Source organism: Schistocerca cancellata, chromosome 6, assembly GCF_023864275.1.
Source record: "Schistocerca cancellata isolate TAMUIC-IGC-003103 chromosome 6, iqSchCanc2.1, whole genome shotgun sequence".
Lineage (NCBI taxonomy): Eukaryota > Metazoa > Arthropoda > Insecta > Orthoptera > Acrididae > Schistocerca > Schistocerca cancellata.
The window spans coordinates 364,560,010-364,582,159 of NC_064631.1; the positions used below are offsets into that span (position 1 = coordinate 364,560,010).

Genomic DNA, 22,150 nt, shown 5'->3' on the forward strand with positions numbered 1-22,150 from the left:
TTCATTGTCTACTTGCCCTCCTTATTATTTTCTGGTTTGTACCCGACCCTCAGAATTTTACTCGGTCGGCTCTTTGGTCGTAAATATAGGTAGTAGTACTGTACTAAGACAACAGTTGTCTTTTGAAAATTTATCCCGCTATTATATTGCCTTTCCTTTCTGGTTTGTATCCGATCATTAATGTTCTAATTAATTAGCTCTTGGTCGTAAATATAGCCGGAACAATTGTACTAAGGCACAGATTGCCGTTAAACAAGAGAGGGACCTAGTGGTTAGATTTAGCTGTTAACCGGTTCAATTACTTGATTGTAAGTGTGCCGCACGGGATTAGCCGAGCGGTCTCAGGCGCTGCAGTCATGGACTGTGTAGCTAGTCCCGGCAGAGCTTCGAGTCCTCCCTCGGGCATGGGTGTGTGTGTTTGTCCTTAGTATAATTTAGGTAAAGCAGTGTGTAAGCTTAGGTACTGATGACCTTAGCAGTTAAGTCCCATAAGATTTCACACACATTTGAACATTTGATTGTAAGTGCGTTTCTCAGTAATTAGTTATAATGTGACCAACTTATTTTACTAAGCTTTTTGTTTCTGTATTTAAAAGACTGGGTGTATTTTAGCTGGATCTTGTGGTTCTGCCGAGTGGGTTCTCTTGTAATAAGTGTTCACAAGTAATGTTTTAAGACGTTCCTTCAGAGCGGGCTTAATAACTGACAATCAGTTTATCTTTGAAAATATTAACAGCCAACTGTCACCAGGGCTTTAGTCAAAATAAAATTGTCAGAAGGAACGGTTTGGGATCCAGTCGCACCTTGGTTGCCGATTGAAATTAAGACGTTGGTTGCTTTGAAGTAAGCCTTATCTTTGTCATATAGTATGCTGATCTGTTTTACCTTTAAGCACAGCTTTAAAATGAAAAGTTAACTCATCTGTTTTGAGTAATTGATTCACTTGAAACACGTATGTGTTCAGTGTATTCAATACAGCGATGGCGAGGCATGACAGAATCTCTGACCAGAGAGTTATTTATCGTTGCTAGTCTGCGCTTGACCGCGCGAGAGTTCAGTGGCAGTTGCGAGAGAGTTGTTGTACATACCGAGTAGCGAGAGCAAGTAGTCAGTACTGTAGTATGTGAGGAGTCGGCGGGGGTCGACATGGGTCTCTGGTCACGATTCAGGACGAGGTATATTGTTAAATAAGGTAATGAAGCAGCATTGCGCTCAGCTAATAATGTATTGTAATTGTAATTAATTTGTTCAAGAAATGCCCCAATAATAATTCTGTTTTCAAAGCAATCGTTATTAAAAAGAAAAAAATCATTACAATTGAATGTTCGTTTCTCAATTTTTGTGTCGAGTTTACATTGGGCCATTGTTTTTCAATGTTTTTGTGGCGAAAGTACAGTCGCTTTTATTTCAGTTTAGCGATGTTTTATGGGAGCTCAACAACATTTGGGTCATTATTATTCAGTAATCTTGTGGGGAAATAACTTTTGGCACGTTTTCATTATCATAGACTTTTCTTTTTATTTTTGCTGGGAAATCACACTTGGCTCTATTCACATTAAAATTTGTATTGTCTTTTCAAAATTTTGCGGGGAGGTTACACTTGGTTCCATTTATATTTAATTATTTTCGTACATTTTTGTGGGGAGGTTACACTTAGCACGATGTCTATTCACATTTAAAATATTTCCATTTTATTTTTTCTTGGGAGGTTACACTTGGCGACATCCGGTCCAGGATCGTATTTCTTTGAGAATCTTCTGAAAAGTAGCCAGATATCTGCTCTCATTTACTTAATATAATTAACATTTGGCGCAACGCTTTTACTAATTTTGTGATTTTCTTCCACAGATCATCGGCAATTCGTTGCTCTCTGTTGTATTTTTGTTTGTTGCTTTTTGCATTGTGCTTATTTCATTTGTGAATAATTGTGACTATTGTAAAAATGCCGCGAAAAACTATTAATAGTACATCGCGAGGTGTAATGAATGAAATTACCGACTTAAACAACTTCACCGATAGTACTTGTGACACGCAGTGTAATGATGACAATCCTGCGTTCACTGACAATCAGTGCGTTCCAACCACCAACAATGATGTAGATCTTAATGACGAACAAGCGAACTTAATTGTGTCCTCTGTTAATTTGACAACAATTGATGACGCGGGGAGCTCTATTGTAATGAGCGCTGCCCAGCTTAACACATCCGGTTTGGAAAATTCAAGTAACGTACAGACAATTTTTTCTAATGAAAATGGACAGTGTACTTAAAGTACGACGGATTTATTTAATTCCGAAATAGTGACTGATAGTATACATTTGACTGGCAAACCTTTTTGTAAATCTCAGAATGACCAAATGGTCACACAAAACGCGACAATTGCAGGTACGTCATCAAACAGCACAGAGAATAGAGCTGGTAATATTGACTTGGAACAAATTATGGCAAGATTGCTACAACAACAAAGTGAAAATCTAAAACAACAACTTAATGAAATTATTGAAAAACAAAACAACCTTAATGAAGATAACAAACAATTTAAGGAAAATTTCAAACAACTAGGTAACAATTCCAAACAACTTAAAGAAGATCTCAAACAACAGCTTAATGGAAATAACGAAAATCTCAAACAACAGCTCAATGAAAAATTAGACAACAATTCCAGACAGTTAAATGAAAAATTAGACAACAATTCCAGACAGCTTAGTGAACAAATTAGAGACGTTGCCGCGCAGTGTCACGATACTAAAGAACAATTACGTGAAGAAATTGAGGCTTGCGCTAGGAAAAGTAGCGAAGAAATTAGATCTGTTGCGCAAGAATTAAGGGATATGCAAACAGCTGCAACAGAATCACTCAGAGACGAAATTAGTACAGTCGGTAAACAATGCTCTGAAAAGGCTACACAATTACGCGACGAGTTTAAACTAATGACAGCAGAACTTTCGCGCACAATGGATGCAAAGATAGACGCGAAATTCGACCAACAGAACACTCAGATTGATGAACGTTTTAACCCGTAACTGGTACACCTATAAATTGTAACACATAAGGTACATCTGGGTCCTCGGGACCCACCCAAGTTTTGAGTATATTTTGGTAAAAAAAACACATTTAAATGAAATTTAAATATGAAACTTTTATTAATGTTTTGTTACTAATGTTTTAAAACCACATTCCTCATTTATGGTCATACCTTAAAGATGTTACAAAAAAGGACAATAAACTGCATAAAATACGAAATGTGAAAAATATACTTTTGGAAAGTCCTGCACATCAGTTACAAATAGTAAGATAGACAACTGAAACTTCACGTTTAAACACAAAATGTACTATGCTTCACAACAGTAAGCCAGAAGAAAAGTTCAAAATCAATATAAAAATTTCTGCAGGCACAACTTTTGGATAAATTTTAGTACATTTCTCAGCTAAATGACTATGTGATCTTTGAAAATAGCAGAAATTATGACAAAATATTAGGTTTCAATTATACAGCATCTTCACCAGTCCATTTCAGTTATTTCATTCATCCAGACTACCGAAACAGTTTGGACATAAAGCAGTGGAACATTCCAAACATAATGGTGTTCGACATCTGGCACACGCCCGGGATGCTTTCCTGTCTTTTTTAGATGGGCACACTGAGCATCTTTTCCTCTTCGATTTAGTAGCACCAGCTTCACTGTGAACCTGGGATGTTCCTGATGCCTTGGAGGGGGTCATGCCTAGAATATCACAAATGGAATTTCGGATATCTTTTCTCAAAAATGGAGAATCCAATCTTCTTTTCATACAATCACTTATGAGTTGTGTACCTAGTTCAATGAGGAATTCTCTGCGTGTCACATCATCAGTATCTTCTTTCCCATGGTACAAAACAAAAGCATTTACACCTGCTATATCTAGCATAGTGTAGAAGACTGCCATAGGCCACCGCCTTGTTCTTCTAGAAGTCGTGTAATTATGCGTCTTTTCGTCAAGTGCGTCAACTCCACCTTTTGTTTTATTGTAGTCATGGATTATTTCAGGCTTATTTTCCACCATACATTCTCCATGGTGCATTGTCGATATCAGGTTGACAACCTTGTTCTTTTTGGGGACGTGTGAAAGTATTGTTACAGAACCAGAGTATCCGTAGATTGAAGAAGACACATTTCTGCCCTTTGCTGTTGAAAAGCTTGGTGGTAGCTCAGCCTTGTTCTTTCTCATGGTGCCAATATAAGTCAAATTACAGTTCGACAACTCATTGACCAACTCCACACTTGAGAACCAGTTGTCCCCTGTCACATTTCTGTTACTTCCCTTGATTGGTTCAACCAACCGCATGACAACAGCTGTTGGTAAGAGGACACGGCGCGGGATGGCTACAGCTGATTTTCCCGAATATATCTCTGCATTCAAACAGTAGTGCATTTTGGCATCAGCTAGAATAAATATTTTTATACCGTATTTCCGTGGCTTGGATGGAAAGTACATCCTAAATGGACATCTACCACGGAATCCTACAAGCATTTCGTCAACAGTGACGTACTCTCCGACTGAATAGTTTTCTTGACAAGCTTCTATCAATGAATTGAAGAGCCAAGAGATGTGGTACAGTTTATCTGTGAGTTTCCTTGCGTCACGGGTTGCTGCATCATCAAAACGAAGGCAACGTAATAAAAACAGCAAACGTTTCAAGGGCATAGTTGCCCTAAAAATTGGTCTACCAGTGCCGTTTGTAGCATATAAACCATTCAGATCTTCGTTGTTTGACTTGAAGGCTCCCCACAAATAACAAAGACCTATGACAGCTTTTATTTCAGTACTGTCTGTTAGATTTGAAAAAGAATTCTTTTTTGACTCAGGTGGCAATGACATAATCTTTTCATTGGTTCTGAGTACTACCTCTGCAATCATTTCTTTGCTGAAAAGTAGTTCCCAAAATGCTAGAGGGGTCTTTTCTGTTACCTGTCTAGCTGCATTACGTATGCCAGGAAAGTGAATTGGAGCAATGATGTTGGTTTGAGAGGTTCTTCCACGTATGCTGGGTGTTGTTGACCACTTGAATCTGTTTCTTCCATAGATATAATTAGTTCCAGATTGTTCGTTGTTACTGTCTCCATCATCACTTTCATCACTTCCAGTTTCATGTTCACTAATTTCATAGTCACTGTCGCTTCCACTTATGTCTTCAATATCACTGTCCAATGGTTCGTTCAGATTATCTGTAGTATCTTCCTCGCTCATTTTTCTGAAGCACTACACCGTAAATCCAAGATACCGGAAATAATGCCACGAAAAGAAAACTTTCACTAACGGTACACCTGGGTCCACGGGACCCGATCACCTTTATAGAAACAAAACTAACAAAGAAACGCCTGCAACAATGTTGTGGGCTGGTAGCCAGTTGATTGTTAGGAGAGTACAGGGAGAGGGAAGTCAGTGCTACCACACACATCACGGAGCTGGAAAAAAGAAATTTCGCTCGGGTCCCTGGGACCCAGGTGTACCAGTTACGGGTTAATCACCACATACAAAACAGTTATACGCGTTTCCGCAAATTTATACAGGATCAAAATAAAGTAAAACGACAAGTAATGGAAACAATCACAGCACAGAGACAAGAAGACAAACGTAAATTGTTCGCGAAGGCAAAAACATACGTGGACAGCAATATTGCTGCAGTGTCCGATGAAATTAATACCATCAAACAGTCGAACACAGAATTACGTAATGAAATTTCTGATCTTAAATCGAAAACAGACACATACACAACAGATTTTCAAACAGTGACCGACAGACTCGAACAATTAGAATTAACACAGGATTCCGATGACATTAAAGCTGACGTTAAAAAACTGAACGAAACCACACGTAAAATGCAAAAACAGATTAATGCCTCTGACACTAAAATCGATTAGCAGGTAAAAATACTGACAGAAAAATGTGATGAATTGGCCAGTCGTATTGATGTTATTGAAAGCAATAATGACAGCAAATCAGACGATACCTCACCGGTTTCATTTAACCAAACACCTGAATTCCAAAATTTACAGCAGACAATTAATGAGATCGATTCGTCTAATAACACGTTGCGTAGAAAATGGTCATGTTTACAGCAAGAAGTAACAGAGATGAAAAGTATTTCAGTTAATAACACATCACAGCAGACGCCACTTCACGAACATTTTTCAGACTCACGCAGCGCGTATAATTTGGGTAATCTACAGAGAGTACGGGACTTAGATTCCGAACAGACACAGACAAATAGATTCTCTTACAATCATGAACCTGTTCCATCATACCGAGACGATAATTTTGATTACAAACATTTTCTGTCAGTGAGAAAATTTAAAGTGTTTAAAAATGAGAGAACACAGATTCATCCGCTAGATTGGATACAACAATTTAGCTTTGCTTTTCCACCGACTTGGCCCGTAACGCATAAACTTGAATTTATTTGCAGTTTTTTGGAAGGCGAACCGGCCACTCGTATGAGACCGATCGCGAGACAATGCTATTTGGTTGAAGAATTTCAGAATGCTTTTCTGTCAGCGTACTGGTCGAAGGCGACACAGCGCGGAATTAAAGATCAATTAATTAGTTTACCAAATTATGAGAACTCCAATTTTTCCACTGTCACGCAATTTTTTGAGCATATGGTACAACAAAACCAGTACTTAAGTGAACCATATAGTGAATCTGCACTCATTCAATTATGTATTTCTAAATTACCACGATCATTACGTGTGTCTCTTTTAACGGGTCAGCAAAAAGAAAATATTTCGGCATTCAGGGGTCTGCTGCAGCTTTTAGAAGTGCAGCAATCAGATTATTCCTTCATAAACAAAATTTTTTCATATAACAACCAAGGCCAACAAACTTACAGTAATTACGGTCAACCACGTAATTTCAATAACAAAGGTAACAGACGCTTTAGGAACGACAACCACGAGAACTTTAATAGCAGACAAAACTTTGATTATCAATATCGAGAAAATTATCAGCAAGAAGAACCACATTTTAGTAACAATAGAGGTGTTTCACAACAACTGCAACAAAACCAACCGGTTAGAATACATAACCAACAATGGAATGCACAAGGTCAACCATGCTTTAATGTTTCGCCGCGTGCACGTGCAGTCCCAGGTACAACAAATAGTAACGCATGGCAGCAAGGAAATAACTACGTGCAGAAAACACAGTACTTCAATTCCTATCGCAATGCACCGTATAGGAATGACTATCACGACAGACAAAAAATGTTGAGCACAATTTTCAGCGTACGTTTAATAACAGTCGGTCTTACGAGCAGCAAAATGATCAGCAACAACATATTCTTATGAATGAACCCGACAGTAGATACCACCCAGAGCGTAATACGTCTGGAAGAAATAACAGAACAGCTCAAATAGTGGAAATGCCACAGCATCCTCCAGAAAATAATAACACATCAGACAGAATTTGACTAGATACAGTACAGGTCGCATCTTCCAGTAATACAAACGTCTCAAAAATGATATCGACAGGAAGTGCAAAATGGCTAAGCAGGGATGGCTAGAGGACAAATGTAAGGATGTAGAGGCTTGTCTCACTAGGGGTAAGATAGATACTGCCTACAGGAAAATTAAAGAGACCTTTGGAGAGAAGAGAACCACTTGTATGAATATCAAGAGCTCAGATGGCAACCCAGTTCTAAGCAAAGAAGGGAAGGCAGAAAGGTGGAAGGAGTATATAGACACGCAAAATGTTGTTCACGAAAATGTTATTACTTTTGACAACATCAGAGACACTCTTTTACAGGAAAGACCAGTTGTTCAAAAAACTATTTCACACCCTGTCATCGAAATTAAAATTGGTTCATCGAAATTTTCAGCAGTAATCTATTCCGGATCATCTACATCAGTAATAAATGAAGAAACTTTTAACGAGTGTAACAAAGAGAATACGTATCCTACATTACCATTAGGCAAAACGAAAGTGAAAGGAGCAGTATCGAGTAAAGGAGTAGACGTTAAATTACAGACACATTTATCATTTTGTATTGCAGGTCACACATTTCACTCAAATTTTTGGATTGTTCCTTTATTGACAACAGACGTTATTTTAGGTACTAATTTCCTGGTACAACACGACGCAGTTATCGATTTTCAAAATTCCTATTTAATGTTAAAGGATGAAAATGTACAATTGGCTTTAGAATTTCAGCACTCATTATCTGCAGAAGAACAAACAATTAATCGCACAGAGGTCATTTCCGTATCACGTAGTATAGACTGTAACTCAATATTGTTCACAGATACGTACGTACACAATTATAATACTCTAGACGAAGCCGACTATGACGTAATACAGATGATTTCAGATAAAGTTAAACAAAGCAGTGCAAGTACAGACAACGAACGCACGCAACTACACAAAATTCTTTTACAGCAAGCTCCAGTTTTTGACAACGTTCCTGGAACTAAATTTAAAAAGGGAAATGGATAGGTTAAAGTTAGATATAGTGGGAACTAGTGAAGTTCGGTGGCAGGAGGAACAAGATTTTTGGTCAGGTGATTACAGGGTTATAAATACAAAATCAAATAGGGGTAATGCAGGAGTAGGTTTAATAATGAATAAAAAAATAGGAGTGCGGGTTAGCTACTACAAACAGCATAGTGAACGCATTATTGTGGCCAAGATAGACACAAAGCCCATGCCTACTACAGTAGTACAAGTTTATATGCCAACTACCTCTGCAGATGATGAAGAAATAGATGAAATGTATGACGAGATAAAAGAAATTATTCAGGTAGTGAAGGGAGACGAAAATTTAATAGTCATGGGTGACTGGAATTCGTCAGTAGGAAAAGGGAGAGAAGGAAACATAGTAGGTGAATATGGAGTGGGGGGAAGGAATGAAAGAGGAAGCCGCCTTGTAGAATTTTGGACAGAGCATAACTTAATCATAGCCAACACTTGGTTCAAGAATCATAAAAGAAGGTTGTATACCTGGAAGAATCCTGGAGATACTAAAAGGTATCAGATAGATTATATAATGGTAAGACAGAGATTTAGGAACCAGGTTTTAAATTGTAAGACATTTCCTGGGGCAGATGTGGATTCTGACCACAATCTATTGGTTATGAACTGCAGATTGAAACTGAAGAAACTGCAAAAAGGTGGGAATTTAAGGATATGGGACCTGGATAAACTGAAAGAACCAGAGGTTGTAGAGAGTTTCAGGGAGAGCATTAGGGAACAATTGACAGGAATGGGGGAAAAAAATACAGTAGAAGAAGAATGGGTAGCTCTGAGGGATGAAGTGGTGAAGGCAGCAGACGATCAAGTAGGTAAAAAGACGCGGGCTAATAGAAATCCTTGGGTAACAGAAGAAATATTGAATTTAATTGATGAAAGGAGAAAATATAAAAATGCAGTAAATGAAGCAGGCAAAAAGGAATACAAACGTCTCAAAAATGAAATCGACAGGAAGTGCAAAATGGCTAAGCAGGGATGGCTAGAGGACAAATGTAAGGATGTAGAGGCTTGTCTCACTAGGGGTAAGATAGATACTGCCTACAGGAAAATTAAAGAGACCTTTGGAGAGAAGAGAACCACTTGTATGAATATCAAGAGCTCAGATGGCAACCCAGTTCTAAGCAAAGAAGGGAAGGCAGAAAGGTGGAAGGAGTATATAGAGGGTTTATACAAGGGCGATGTACTTGAGGACAATATTATGGAAATGGAAGAGGATGTAGATGAAGACGAAATGGAAGATAAGATACTGCGTGAAGAGTTTGACAGAGCACTGAAAGACCTGAGTCGAAACAAGGCCCCGGGAGTAGACAACATTCCATTTGAACTACTGATGGCCTCGGGAGAGCCAGTCATGACAAAACTCTACCATCTGGTGAGCACGATGTATGAGACAGGAGAAATACCCTCAGACTTCAAGAAGAATATAATAATTCCAATCCCAAAGAAAGCAGGTGTTGACAGATGTGAAGCCCGCATCTCGTGGTCGTGCGGTAGCGTTCTCGCTTCCCACGCCCGGGTTCCCGGGTTCGATTCCCGGCGGGGTCAGGGATTTTCTCTGCCTCGTGATGGCTGGGTGTTGTGTGCTGTCCTTGGGTTAGTTCGGTTTAAGTAGTTCTAAGTTCTAGGGGACTGATGACCATAGATGTTAAGTCCCATAGTGCTCAGAGAGCCACAGATGTGAAAATTACCGAACTATCAGTTTAATAAGTCACAGCTGCAAAATACTAACGCGAATTCTTTACAGACGAATGGAAAAACTGGTAGAAGCCGACCTCGGGGAAGATCAGTTTGGATTCCGTAGAAATGTTGGAACACGTGAGGCAATACTGACCTTACGACTTATCTTAGAAGAAAGATTAAGAAAAGGCAAACCTACGTTTCTAGCATTTGTAGACTTAGAGAAAGCTTTTGACAATGTTAACTGGAATACTCTCTTTCAAATTCTGAAAGTGGCAGGGGTAAAATACAGGGAGCGAAAGGCTATTTACAATTTGTACAGAAACCAGATGGCAGTTATAAGAGTCGAGGGGCATGAAAGGGAAGCAGTTGTTGGGAAAGGAGTAAGACAGGGTTGTAGTCTCTCCCCGATGTTATTCAATCTGTATATTGAGCAAGCAGTAGAGGAAACAAAAGAAAAATTCGGAGTAGGTATTAAAATTCATGGAGAAGAAGTAAAAACTTTGAGGTTCGCCGATGACATTGTAATTCTGTCAGAGACAGCAAAGGACTTGGAAGAGCAGTTGAACGGAATGGACAGTGTCTTGAAAGGAGGATATAAGATGAACATCAACAAAAGCAAAACGAGGATAATGGAATGTAGTCAAATTAAGTCGGGTGATGCTGAGGGAATTAGATTAGGAAATGAGACACTTAAAGTAGTAAAGGAGTTTTGCTATTTAGGGAGTAAAATAACCGATGATGGTCGAAGTAGAGAGGATATAAAATGTAGACTGGCAATGGCAAGGAAAGCGTTTCTCAAGAAGAGGAATTTGTTAACATCGATTATAGATTTAAGTGTCAGGAAGTCATTTCTGAAAGTATTTGTATGGAGTGTAGCCATGTTTGGAAGTGAAACATGGACGATAACTAGTTTGGACAAGAAGAGAATAGAAGCTTTCGAAATGTGGTGCTACAGAAGAATGCTGAAGATAAAGTGGGTAGATCACGTAACTAATGAGGAGGTATTGAATAGGATTGGGGAGAAGAGAAGTTTGTGGCACAACTTGACTAGAAGAAGGGATCGGTTGGTAGGACATGTTTTGAGGCATCAAGGGATCACAAATTTAGCATTGGAGGGCAGTGTGGAGGGTAAAAATCGTAGAGGGAGACCAAGAGATGAATACACTAAGCAGATTCAGAAGGATGTAGGTTGCAGTAGATACTGGGAGATGAAGAAGCTTGCACAGGATAGAGTAGCATGGAGAGCTGCATCAAACCAGTCTCAGGACTGAAGACCACAACAACAACAACCTGGTACTATGTCCGGTTTTATGTATGAATTTCAAGTGAAACAGCACGACACATTTAAAGCAAAGCATTATCCCATTCCCTATACCCACAGAGAACAAGTTAAGAAAGAATTGCAGGATCTGCTTGACCAAGGAATTATTGAACCAGCAGTTAGTCTGTACATAAACCCGCTACATATTGTTAAGAAAGAGGATGGCTCACTTCGCCTCGTGCTTGATTCACGTCATATCAATGACATAATTATTAATGAAACAGATCGACCACAGACATTAGAGGAACTTCTACAGAAATTTCACGGTACTGCTATTTATTCTACATTAGATCTAAAATCGGGGTTTTGGCAAATTCAGCTTCATCCGAATTGCAGAAAATATACAGCTTTTCTCTGTTTTGGTGACTGTTATCAATTTTGCAAATTACCATTCGGTTTAACTATTTCTTCTGCAGCCTTTATTCGCGGATTGAACGCAGTACTTCTGACAGAACTTAAAGACAGAATCACGACGTACGTAGACGACATTCTTATCGCAGAAGCTAACTGGTCTGAACACAATATGATTCTTGAACGTCTGTTACAAACTTTTCATGCACAAGGACTCACAGTTAATCTTAGTAAATCGCACTTTGGCAAGACTTCTATAAAATTTCTTGGACACGTAATTTCAGCAGAGGGCATTGCGCCTGATCCGGAAAAACTTCAAGCTCTACGTGACATTACTGTTCCTACAACGAAGAAGCAACTACGCAGTTTTTTGGGCTTAATTAACTTTTTTCGTAAATTTATTCATCACTCTGCTTTAGACACACATAGAATATGCCAATTGACAGGTAAAAACACCATTTGGTCTTGGGATAAGCAAGCACATTCTGAATTTGTGAACCTGAAACATGCTCTGTTGAATGCACCACTTTTATCGCACCCAGATCTTACTAAAAATTTTTCCATTGCCACCGACAGTTCTAACACCGTTTTAGGCATACATATTTTTCAGGAAATTGAAGTAGATGGTTGTACAGTAATTAAAAACATCGCATTTGCAAGTCGCATTCTGTCACCTGCTGAACGAAATTATTCCGTTACAGGACTTGAAACATTATGTGTTGTTTGGGCTTTTTCGAGATTTCGGCACTTTCTTTATGGAAGACATACCACCGTTTACACAGACCATAGAGCGATACAATTTTTACTTTCAGCTAAATTCACACACGATAGACTAAGTAGATGGAAGCTTTATTTACAGGAATTTAATTTTACAATTGTTCACATTCCCGGCACACAAAATGTTGTAGCAGACGCACTATCTCGTTCTCTCAGCAACAATCAGCAAGACGTCGCAACCAACTTCTGCAAAGCAAATTTCAGCGTCATGTACATTCAACAAGTTGCATTTGAAAATTTTATTTCGTCGTCATTACAGGACATAGCAAGAGAGCAAAATAAAGACAATGTGTGGAAAGAAATTAAACACCTTTGGCAAGATAAGAATAATGTTACAATTAGAAACCATTACACTGTACGCAATGACATTCTGTTTCGCCGCTCTCACCCTGACAGCAACAATTGGTTATTATGCATTCCTGACGAACTGGTTAACAAATTAATCTGGTATACTCATTTAAGTTACGCACATTACGGAGCTAGAAAATGTTTTCTTATACTGAGACAGAACTGTTATTTTGCCAACATGGAGAAACGTATACGACGAGTTTTAGCGTCATGTAAAATCTGCCAGAAAGCTAAGTCAGACACAACTTCACATATTCCTCCATTATATCCCATTTTACCTGTTAAATTGAGACATATGGCCACTGTAGACATTTTTGGTCCGATTCCCAGAACTAATAGAGGTTTTTGCTACATTTTTGTCGCTGTTGAACTCACTTCAAAATTTGTTACTTTCACTCCGTTACGCAAAGCTACTGCTAAAACTGTTTCGAAAGTATTTGTAAAGCATTTTCTATTTCATGTAGGGCATGTGATGAAAGTAATTTCCGATAATGGATCACAATTTCGTTCTGGTATATGGACACGTATATTACGAACTAGAAAAATTTCTCCGATCTATATATCCAGGTACCATGCTTCTTCGAACCCCTGTGAACGATTGATGAAAGAAATTGGTAAACTGTGTAGAATTTACTGCCATAAAAGACATATTGATTGGGACACACACATATTCTCATTCCAAGATGTAATTAATTCCATTCCAAATGAATCCACTATGCTATCTCCGTCTGTTATACTGAAAAATGTTGAACCACCTAACAAAATTACAGAATTAGTAAACTTTCCTACATCTCGTCGACTACGACACCATGAAATAATTAACATTGCGCTGAACAACATCAAACGTGCCGCAGAGCGCTGGAGAAGACAGCAAAAACAGGTTTGTATACGCCGTGACTTTCACATTGGACAGAAGATATTAGCACGTACACACTATTTATCCAACATAATAAAAGGTAGGTGCAGTAAATTTGAACTTTTATACGCAGGTCCATATCTGATTCGCAGCATTCCTCACCCCAATGTTGTACACGTCGAAACTTTGTGAACGAGAAAAAGTAAAGGCAATCACCATGTCTCAAACATTAAACCTTTTATTGAGTGAACATACTTTATGATTTATCACACTGTAATGCCATTTCCTAATTTTTTTATTTATGACCACTTATGCAATTATATTCGCATGAACACTTACTGATGGTTATCGTATTTTTTCTTGGCAAGTGCCCGGCAAGGTAAGGCTAACAGGTCGCTCTTCTTGTCGTTACACATCAGACCGTGCACATTTTCCATTTTTTTTGTATGTATGATTGTTTTCCTGTTTTGTTTGTATGCACTATGAAATAGTTAAAATATAGCAAACACCAGTTGACTTTGACATTTTGCCTTATGATATCTCAACATCGTGACTGTTTTACATTTTTTGCTGCTGCATTGTGATATTCTGTGTACATTTTTTGCTTTTGAACACTATGTTTTTGACATATTACGTTTTCTGTCATGTTATGCTGTATGCTTAATTATGTTACCATAAACCAGTCATTATTTAATGGGTATATGATTTAAATGCAAGACATTAATCTTTGTTCATCAATTTCAGAAAGAAATGATGCGTGTAAAGGAAATAAATTAAACAGAAATGGGAATTTCACCTACGGAATAGACGAAAGAAGATACAAAAACCTTATGAGGAAGAGTAAATGGATCAGAATTGATAAGCATTAACAAGAATATACTATACACATCGCAGAATAGCAGTCTTAACTAATTTTTTCTTTCAGAATACGAGGCGATTGATGCAGGATGTCAGACAGAACTGCACATCTTAGTTTTTAGTGATGAAATATGATAGAAATAAGGAATAATTGTATAATGAATAATGAGGTGATTTTTTGCAGATGATAATGAGTGGTGATGAATAATGATGAAGAATATGCTACTATGGACAATAAAGTTTTTCTTTACAGGTGATGATAATAATGGAATTATGATAATGAAGTGATGAATAATGAAGTCTTTTTCTTTACAGATGAGGATAATGTTGAAGTTATGTATTTATGCTATGTAGTTATTTAAGTATTTGTTGCAGTTCGTTTTGACAGTAGGTATTTTGTTGCTTAGTAGGATGAATGAAGGTTTTGGAAGGGATAGCTATGGAACACATTTTTTATACACATTTCACTACCTGTTAATTCGAAGTTCACTACTTTTCAGCATAATATGCGTTTCTTCTTTCAGCTCAATAATCCCTTTTGTATTTTTTCCAGGAGAAGCTTTTCATGATACTTACTAAACCTGTTACTTATTAAACCTGTACTAGTACTTGCATTTTTTTTTACCCAGTTGTGTCTATCATTTATAAATGTGGTCACATATACTGCCTTGTTTCATAACCTTGCTACAGCTGACTCATGACGAATGACGTTACACATTTTCATTTGCAGCAATAACTCAAAAGCAAACAAAGTAATTACCAGTCCCAAATAATGTTACTAGTTTAAGAGAATTCTGAATAATACTGATCAGCTCTGAATAGTATGTCACTTCAGTAATGACTTCTTAATGATAAAAAAAAATGCTTTGTAACTGACCAATAAATGCCACTGTTTATTGTAATAAGACTACTTATAATGCCCATGATTATTAATGCTATGACAGTAATTAACTCATTTTCAGTAATGACTTCTTAATGATACAAAAAAATAATGCTATGTAACTGGCCAATAAATGCCACTGTTTATTGTAATAAGATTACTTATGATGCCCATGATTATTAATTATGTATAAATGCTATGACAGTAATTAACTGATTTTCAATAATGACTTCTTAATAATACAAAAAAATGATGCTTTGTAACTGGCCAACGAATGCCACTGTTTCTTATATTTTAAATTTGTATTATGTCACTTTTATGCTATATATGTGAATACTAGTAGCTTGATGCTACACTCATTAACCCCTGTTTTGAATGATGACTTCTGTTGCTTTGTAACTGGCCATTGATTGCCACTGTTCGCTGTAATCAGATGATTTATGAACATTATTCTGTAATACTTAATACATGGTACAGAAATGTTCAGTAACTGGGCGATGAGTGCACTAATTACTTAAATCAGTTGTCAGACTAATGTAATTCTCATTGAAGACTAATATGTGACTTAATGTCCTTCACCTTCTGACCTGACTACCCTGAATTACTGCAATATCCATTTGTCCTGTATATCCTCGTGATCATGGAGCACTATATTTGGTTTTGCACTAATTCTACGTTGGTGTGCCTTGTAAAAGCGTGGTGTTGACATGACATGCTGTCCACCACCGTGAGCGATGGAGACGTTATTATGGTCCCACTGTTTTGTGTACCTGATGTACTGCCAAAATGATAACATGGAATATTACTACGACATTTCAGTGTCTTGGCTACGCTGATAAACACTTATGGGAAAAGAATTTCAGATTGTCTCACTTGGTGTTGTACTTCTGTGGAAAGATATGGACTTTCAGTGCAGCTGCGTGCAACCTAAAGTGCTACAACCATGATGCAATCCTTCCATTTCCTATCCTAATACTTGTAACATAATGAAAATCATTTTTTGCGAACATGATTTATGTTCATGGCGTATACATTTATTTCGATTTGCTGATATATTCTGCATTTCAGTGCGTGTGCACTTTTGTCATTTTTCCAACATGATTTCTACTTACTGTATATACATTTGTGATTTGCTGATTTTTCTAACATGATTTCTACTCATTGTATGTACATATTTTTTTGATTTGCTGATATGTTCTAAACTACAGTACATGTGCACCTATGTCATTTGTCAATGAGATTTGCTGTGAAAACTTTGAAGAATTTTTCAGTGCATGTGCACTTATGTCATGTGTTAATATGTTTTCTACTGAACTTCAGTGCCTGTGCACTTTTCTCATTTTTTAATATGATTTGTACTCGTTGCCTATACATTTGAGATTTCCTGATATGTTCAACACTTCAGTGCTTATGCACTTATGTCATTTGTTACTCATTGTATATACATTTCGTCATTTTCTGATATATTCTGTACTACTGTGCGTGTGCACCTTTGCAATTTGTGAATATGTTTTGTACTCATTGTGTATACATTTGTCTTTGTCTGATATATTTTGTACTTGGTGCATGTGCACCATATTTACTTCATGTTCTACATCTGTATATTCTCTGTAATTGTAAAGTTAATTAGTTAAGAGAAAATTTGTTGCTCATGGCAAGTCCAAATGACTCACCATCGCTGCCAAATTTTTGCCCCCCCCCCCCCCCCCCCCCAGTGGAGGGTTATGAAACACGTATGTGTTCAGTGTATTCAATACAGCGATGGCGAGGCATGACAGAATCTCTGACCAGAGAGTTATTTATCGTTGCTAGTCTGCGTTTGACCGCGCGAGAGTTCAGTGGCAGTTGCGAGAGAGTTGTTGTACGTACCGAGTCGCGAGAGCAAGTAGTCAGTACTGTAGTATGTGAGGAGTCGGCGGGGGTCGACATGGGTCTCTGGTCACGATTCAGGACGAGGTATATTGTTAAATAAGGTAATGAAGCAGCATTGCGCTCAGCTAATAATGTATTGTAATTGTAATTAATTTGTTCAAGAAATGCCCCAATAATAATTCTGTTTTCAAAGCAATCGTTATTAAAAAGAAAAAAATCATTACTATTGAATGTTCGTTTCTCAATTTTTGTGTCGAGTTTACATTGGGCCATTGTTTTTCAATGTTTTTGTGGCGAAGGTACAGTCGCTTTTATTTCAGTTTAGCGATGTTTTGTGGGAGCTCAACAACATTTGGGTCATTATTATTCAGCAATCTTGTGGGGAAATAACTTTTGGCACGTTTTCATTATCATAGACTTTTCTTTTTATTTTTGCTGGGAAATCACACTTGGCTCTATTAACATTAAAATTTGTATTGTCTTTTCAAAATTTTGCGGGGAGGTTACACTTGGTTCCATTTATATTTAATTATTTTCTTACATTTTTGTGGGGAGGTTACACATAGCACGATGTCTATTCACATTTAAAATATTTCCATTTTATTTTTTCTTGGGAGGTTACACACTCTTGTCATCAATGGTGCTTATATAGTTTCATGTGTTCCAGAAGAGCATTTAATAAGATAGACTGTGTCCAGTGCAGTAGTAAACACTGCTGTTTCATCTGATAACAGGCGGGCTGCAGGTCCGGCCGTCTTGTAATCATCGTCATATTTTTGTTTTTTTGCAATACAGCACTTCAGATTTCTTTAGCAAAGATTAAAAACTTATTCTACTCAAGGTTCAAGGTCAAAAGAATTTTGCAAATTTGTTCATTTTGTTAAAGAAAATTATATGGTTAAATGCTTCGATTATCTGTAAAACACGGTTGACACATTGTTAAATAAACAGGTTGTGTGAAAAGAAAGGTATATTGGTGGGTCCTCCCTATCACGTTTTCCTTAGTTCCAGTAAGTACCACGTGTCAGCAACGCTACGGAACGAAACAGAAAAAGAACAGCAGACGCTCTTCAACGCTAAGGAAACGGATCTAGCTGGAACCTGGGGATCCGCCAAGGGTTTAGTAAACAAACGGGAGAAGGCGGGAGTGGTGACTGTGAACGAGAGGGCAGAGGTGGGCGGGCCGAGGTCGCGGCCGGCCAGGAATAGCGGCGGCCGGCCCTGCCCGCTATTCTGGCGGCGGAAGCCCGCGAGCAGCCAGCAGCCGCGGAAACCTACCGGCGCCGCCCCTGGACGGCTGCGGCCGCGGTCTGTGACGGTCGCCACTCGCCCTCAAACTCTCATGTTCTGGTGGGCCCCAAAAACTCACAGCTGTGCGGCAGTGAGGTGTAGCTAAGGTGGCAATTGTATCCTATCCTATTTACGACCGTCACTTCCCCCGTATGATGTTCGAGTTGCGAATGATGCGCGGGAAGAACGATTGTTGGTAAGCATGCGTTAGAATTTTTCTAATTCTGTCTCCATGATCGTTTCGCGAGGTATACGCAGATATCTCCTAAGAAGGACCGCTTGCAATGGACCCTCCAAAACTTAAGTACTTAAATTATTTGCTATCGGCAGCCGTTAATCCAGCTTTCCCGATTCCGACAGCTTTAATTATTTTGGGTCGTCAGCCCCACTACAAAAAGTTCACCCCATGGACAAGGGAATTATTGTAAACGGAAATCATTGCCTGACAGTTGCGACGACCCATTATCCGTTCACAAGGATCGTCGAACCATAGGGAAACCGTTTCAGAAATACAAAAAATCAAATGGCTCTGAGCACTATGGGACTTAACATCTGAGGTCATGAGTCCCCTAGAACTTAGAACTACTTAAACAACTTAGAACTACTTAAACCTAACTAACCTAAGGACGACACACACATCCATGCCCGAGGCACGATTCGAACCTGCGACCGTAGCGGTCGCGCGGTTCCAGACTGAAGCGCAAGAACCGCTCGGCCACTCAGAAATATAGACACTATATATAAACATGGTCACCACATAAAGATCACGGCGGACACTGAAAAGGAAACGACGGCTCATAAGACACATAACACGTACCAGTGGAGAGACTAACTGTTAAGGGGACTTGGCGTTATAAATTACATTCTTTAATAACCGTTTCCATCGCTTTTCATTTTGACAAGTAAGGTTTCCAATAGTCTGTATTTATATTATCCAATAAAATGTGACAAATAACGTTTGATCTAACCTCTGTTACACTCTCAGAGACATCCAGCCCTTCCTGACAAACTACCGGTCCTCCTATCTTCGACCGAAAAGAATTACTTGCTCCTCCCCATAAATCAAACTACAGGCAGTTTACTACGGCGCTTACCTTTGACAGTGAGCGCTGCGCCTCTCCGTTCTCCGCCCCCCGGTCCTGGCCGTACTGCCACCCTCGTCCTCCGGACTGCTTCCAACTCCTCATTCCGCTTCATAATTGCACTACCGCCCCCGACTGCGGACCAGCACCCGCTGCCCTCCCAACTTTTTTCACTGTCGTGCCCTGATGGAAAAATTTTGGCCTTTGCCCTCTTTTGGTTGGCAGTCTTATGAACAATCACAGCGAAGAGCTACCATTGGTCACTCAGCTCCCTTTTACTCGAGTACCTGTCTTGCTCCTCCCAGATGAATTTCCCGGTATAACTGTGCTCTGGGAACCATGGAGAAAAGTAACACCTCTATTCTGGGTTTACAAAATAACCTCGGAGTTTTCAGAGCAACTATGGTTCCATAAGTACTCCAGGGGTCGCAAGGCATCGTGACAAACACTTCCGAGAACGGTTTAACTTGGCTGTGTTTGGCGTTTAGCAGCTGCCTCGAGACCTCCAGTCAAAGTTTGCAAAACAACCTAGGACTTCCACAGCCGCTATGGTTCCACAACGATTCCATGGGTCGCGAGGCGCCTTGATAAACATTTCTGAGAACTGTATGAATTCTCGATGTCCAGCGTTCCCAGGTTCCTCGTCCCCAAGCGAGCAGTCGGCCACTTCACCATCGCCGGAGGACGTTTCTGGCAAGCTATTCCCGTCGTGGTCGAAGCCGTAGGTTTTCCTCCTTCTCCCTTTGACTAAAGTGTGACAAGTACAGACTATAGTCTCACTAAAAGAGCCATCACATGCTGTTTTCTCTATCAGTCCTATCTGGTACGGATCCTAGACTGACGAGCTATAATTGACTGATTAACTGAGGGGGTTATGGGACTAAAAAGTGAGGTCATCAGTCCTACGAGCTATATTCCAGTATTGGTCGAACGAGGATTTCGTAAGATTCTTCCTTTGTGGGTGGACTACACTTGCTGAGGATTTCTCCTATCAGTCTCAGTCTGGCCATAACATGAAAACGTCAGGAATCACTCGCAAAAGTCTTGAAACAATCTCGGCATTATCTGTGAACAGTTGATGAAAACCAAACTGAAACGCCATTCTCCATACCGCATCAAGTAATTCTGGCTTGCCGGCCGCGGTGGTCTAGCGGTTCTGGCACTGCAGTCCGGAACCGTGGGACTGCTACGGTCGCAGGTTCGAATCCTGCCTCGGGCATGGGTGTGTGTGATGTCCTTAGGTTAGTTAGGTTTAAGTAGTTCTAAGTTCTAGGGGACTTATGACCTAAGATGTTGAGTCCCATAGTGCTCAGAGCCATTTTTTTTTTAATTCTGGCTTGGTGCCTTGCTGACCCGGTCGCGACAGGCCATTACAGTCAGCATGTGTGAGATTAATATATTTGCTCATTCACAACTGAGAGTCGTTTGGACGTGACTGCTGGACACTGTACATTGGGAATGAAGCTCTTGGACAGGAGAGATCGGATCCAATTACGAATGCAAACCAATTACGAAGGTGCTAGCGGACTGCTCATCGAAGCCGGTCCAGCGTGTTTTGACATTTATCACCACACTGTGAAATGTAAGTTAGAAAGATTCACGTGGACAATGACAGGCGCCACTCACCTTGCAAGTTTATCATGACTGAATGACCAGCCTCCAGTATTATCGCAGGTTGTGTGTCAGATGTAAATTCAACGAAATGTTGACTATTGAAGCCGAAACTCTTTGACTGTCTATGTAGTTTCGCACTTTGCAGTACTTTTCCTTCCACAGTCTGAGGTAGAACTTCCGTTTCAAATTCACTGAACCCTAGCATATAACTAGAGGATCGTTGTTGCTAAGCAGTCCTCATCTCCGACGATGACCTTCTGGAGATGTGCTCTTCAGCATGAAGTTTGGTAACGAATTAAGTATATACAGAGTATTTCAAGAGCGAGTAAGTATTTTAGGAGGTGGTGGTTACACTAATTGAAAAAAAACATTCCTACATATTGGTCCAAGTTGTACTGCTTACACAGATACAGCTGCTGGAATATAACACACACCAACACAACCCAAACCGATATAACCCAAATCTGTACTCACAGAAAGTGTTAAGCAACGGCAAATGTTTAAGTTGAAAGTTGATTTTCATAAATTTCGCCTCCGACTTCAATCCTGAGGTCGTCTTGGTGTTCTTTTATGAGGGTAGCACTATCCATAATTGGTCTCTTGTGTTTAATTTTTCTTTGCAAACTTCACATTTTAAACATACCCAAAGGGAAAAATCTAAAGCCATAAGATCTGGTGATTTTGGAGGCCGAGAACAATGATCATTTTCGGTGATCC

At 39.1% G+C, this 22,150-nt stretch overlaps 1 long non-coding RNA gene across 2 annotated transcripts in view; it reads left to right on the plus strand.

Annotated features, from left to right (window-relative positions):
• Positions 1-1,124: 1,124 nt before the first annotated feature.
• The window catches only part of LOC126191211 (uncharacterized), a 292,218-nt gene continuing 271,192 nt past the window's right edge, over positions 1,125-22,150 (plus strand). Inside the window, exon 1 of one of the 2 annotated variants that reach the window (XR_007538329.1) lies at positions 1,125-1,192. This is a non-coding gene — a long non-coding RNA (uncharacterized LOC126191211). Of the gene's footprint in view, positions 1,193-17,480; positions 17,549-22,150 lie in introns of those variants that run through there. The other variant, XR_007538330.1, reaches the window with a different exon arrangement.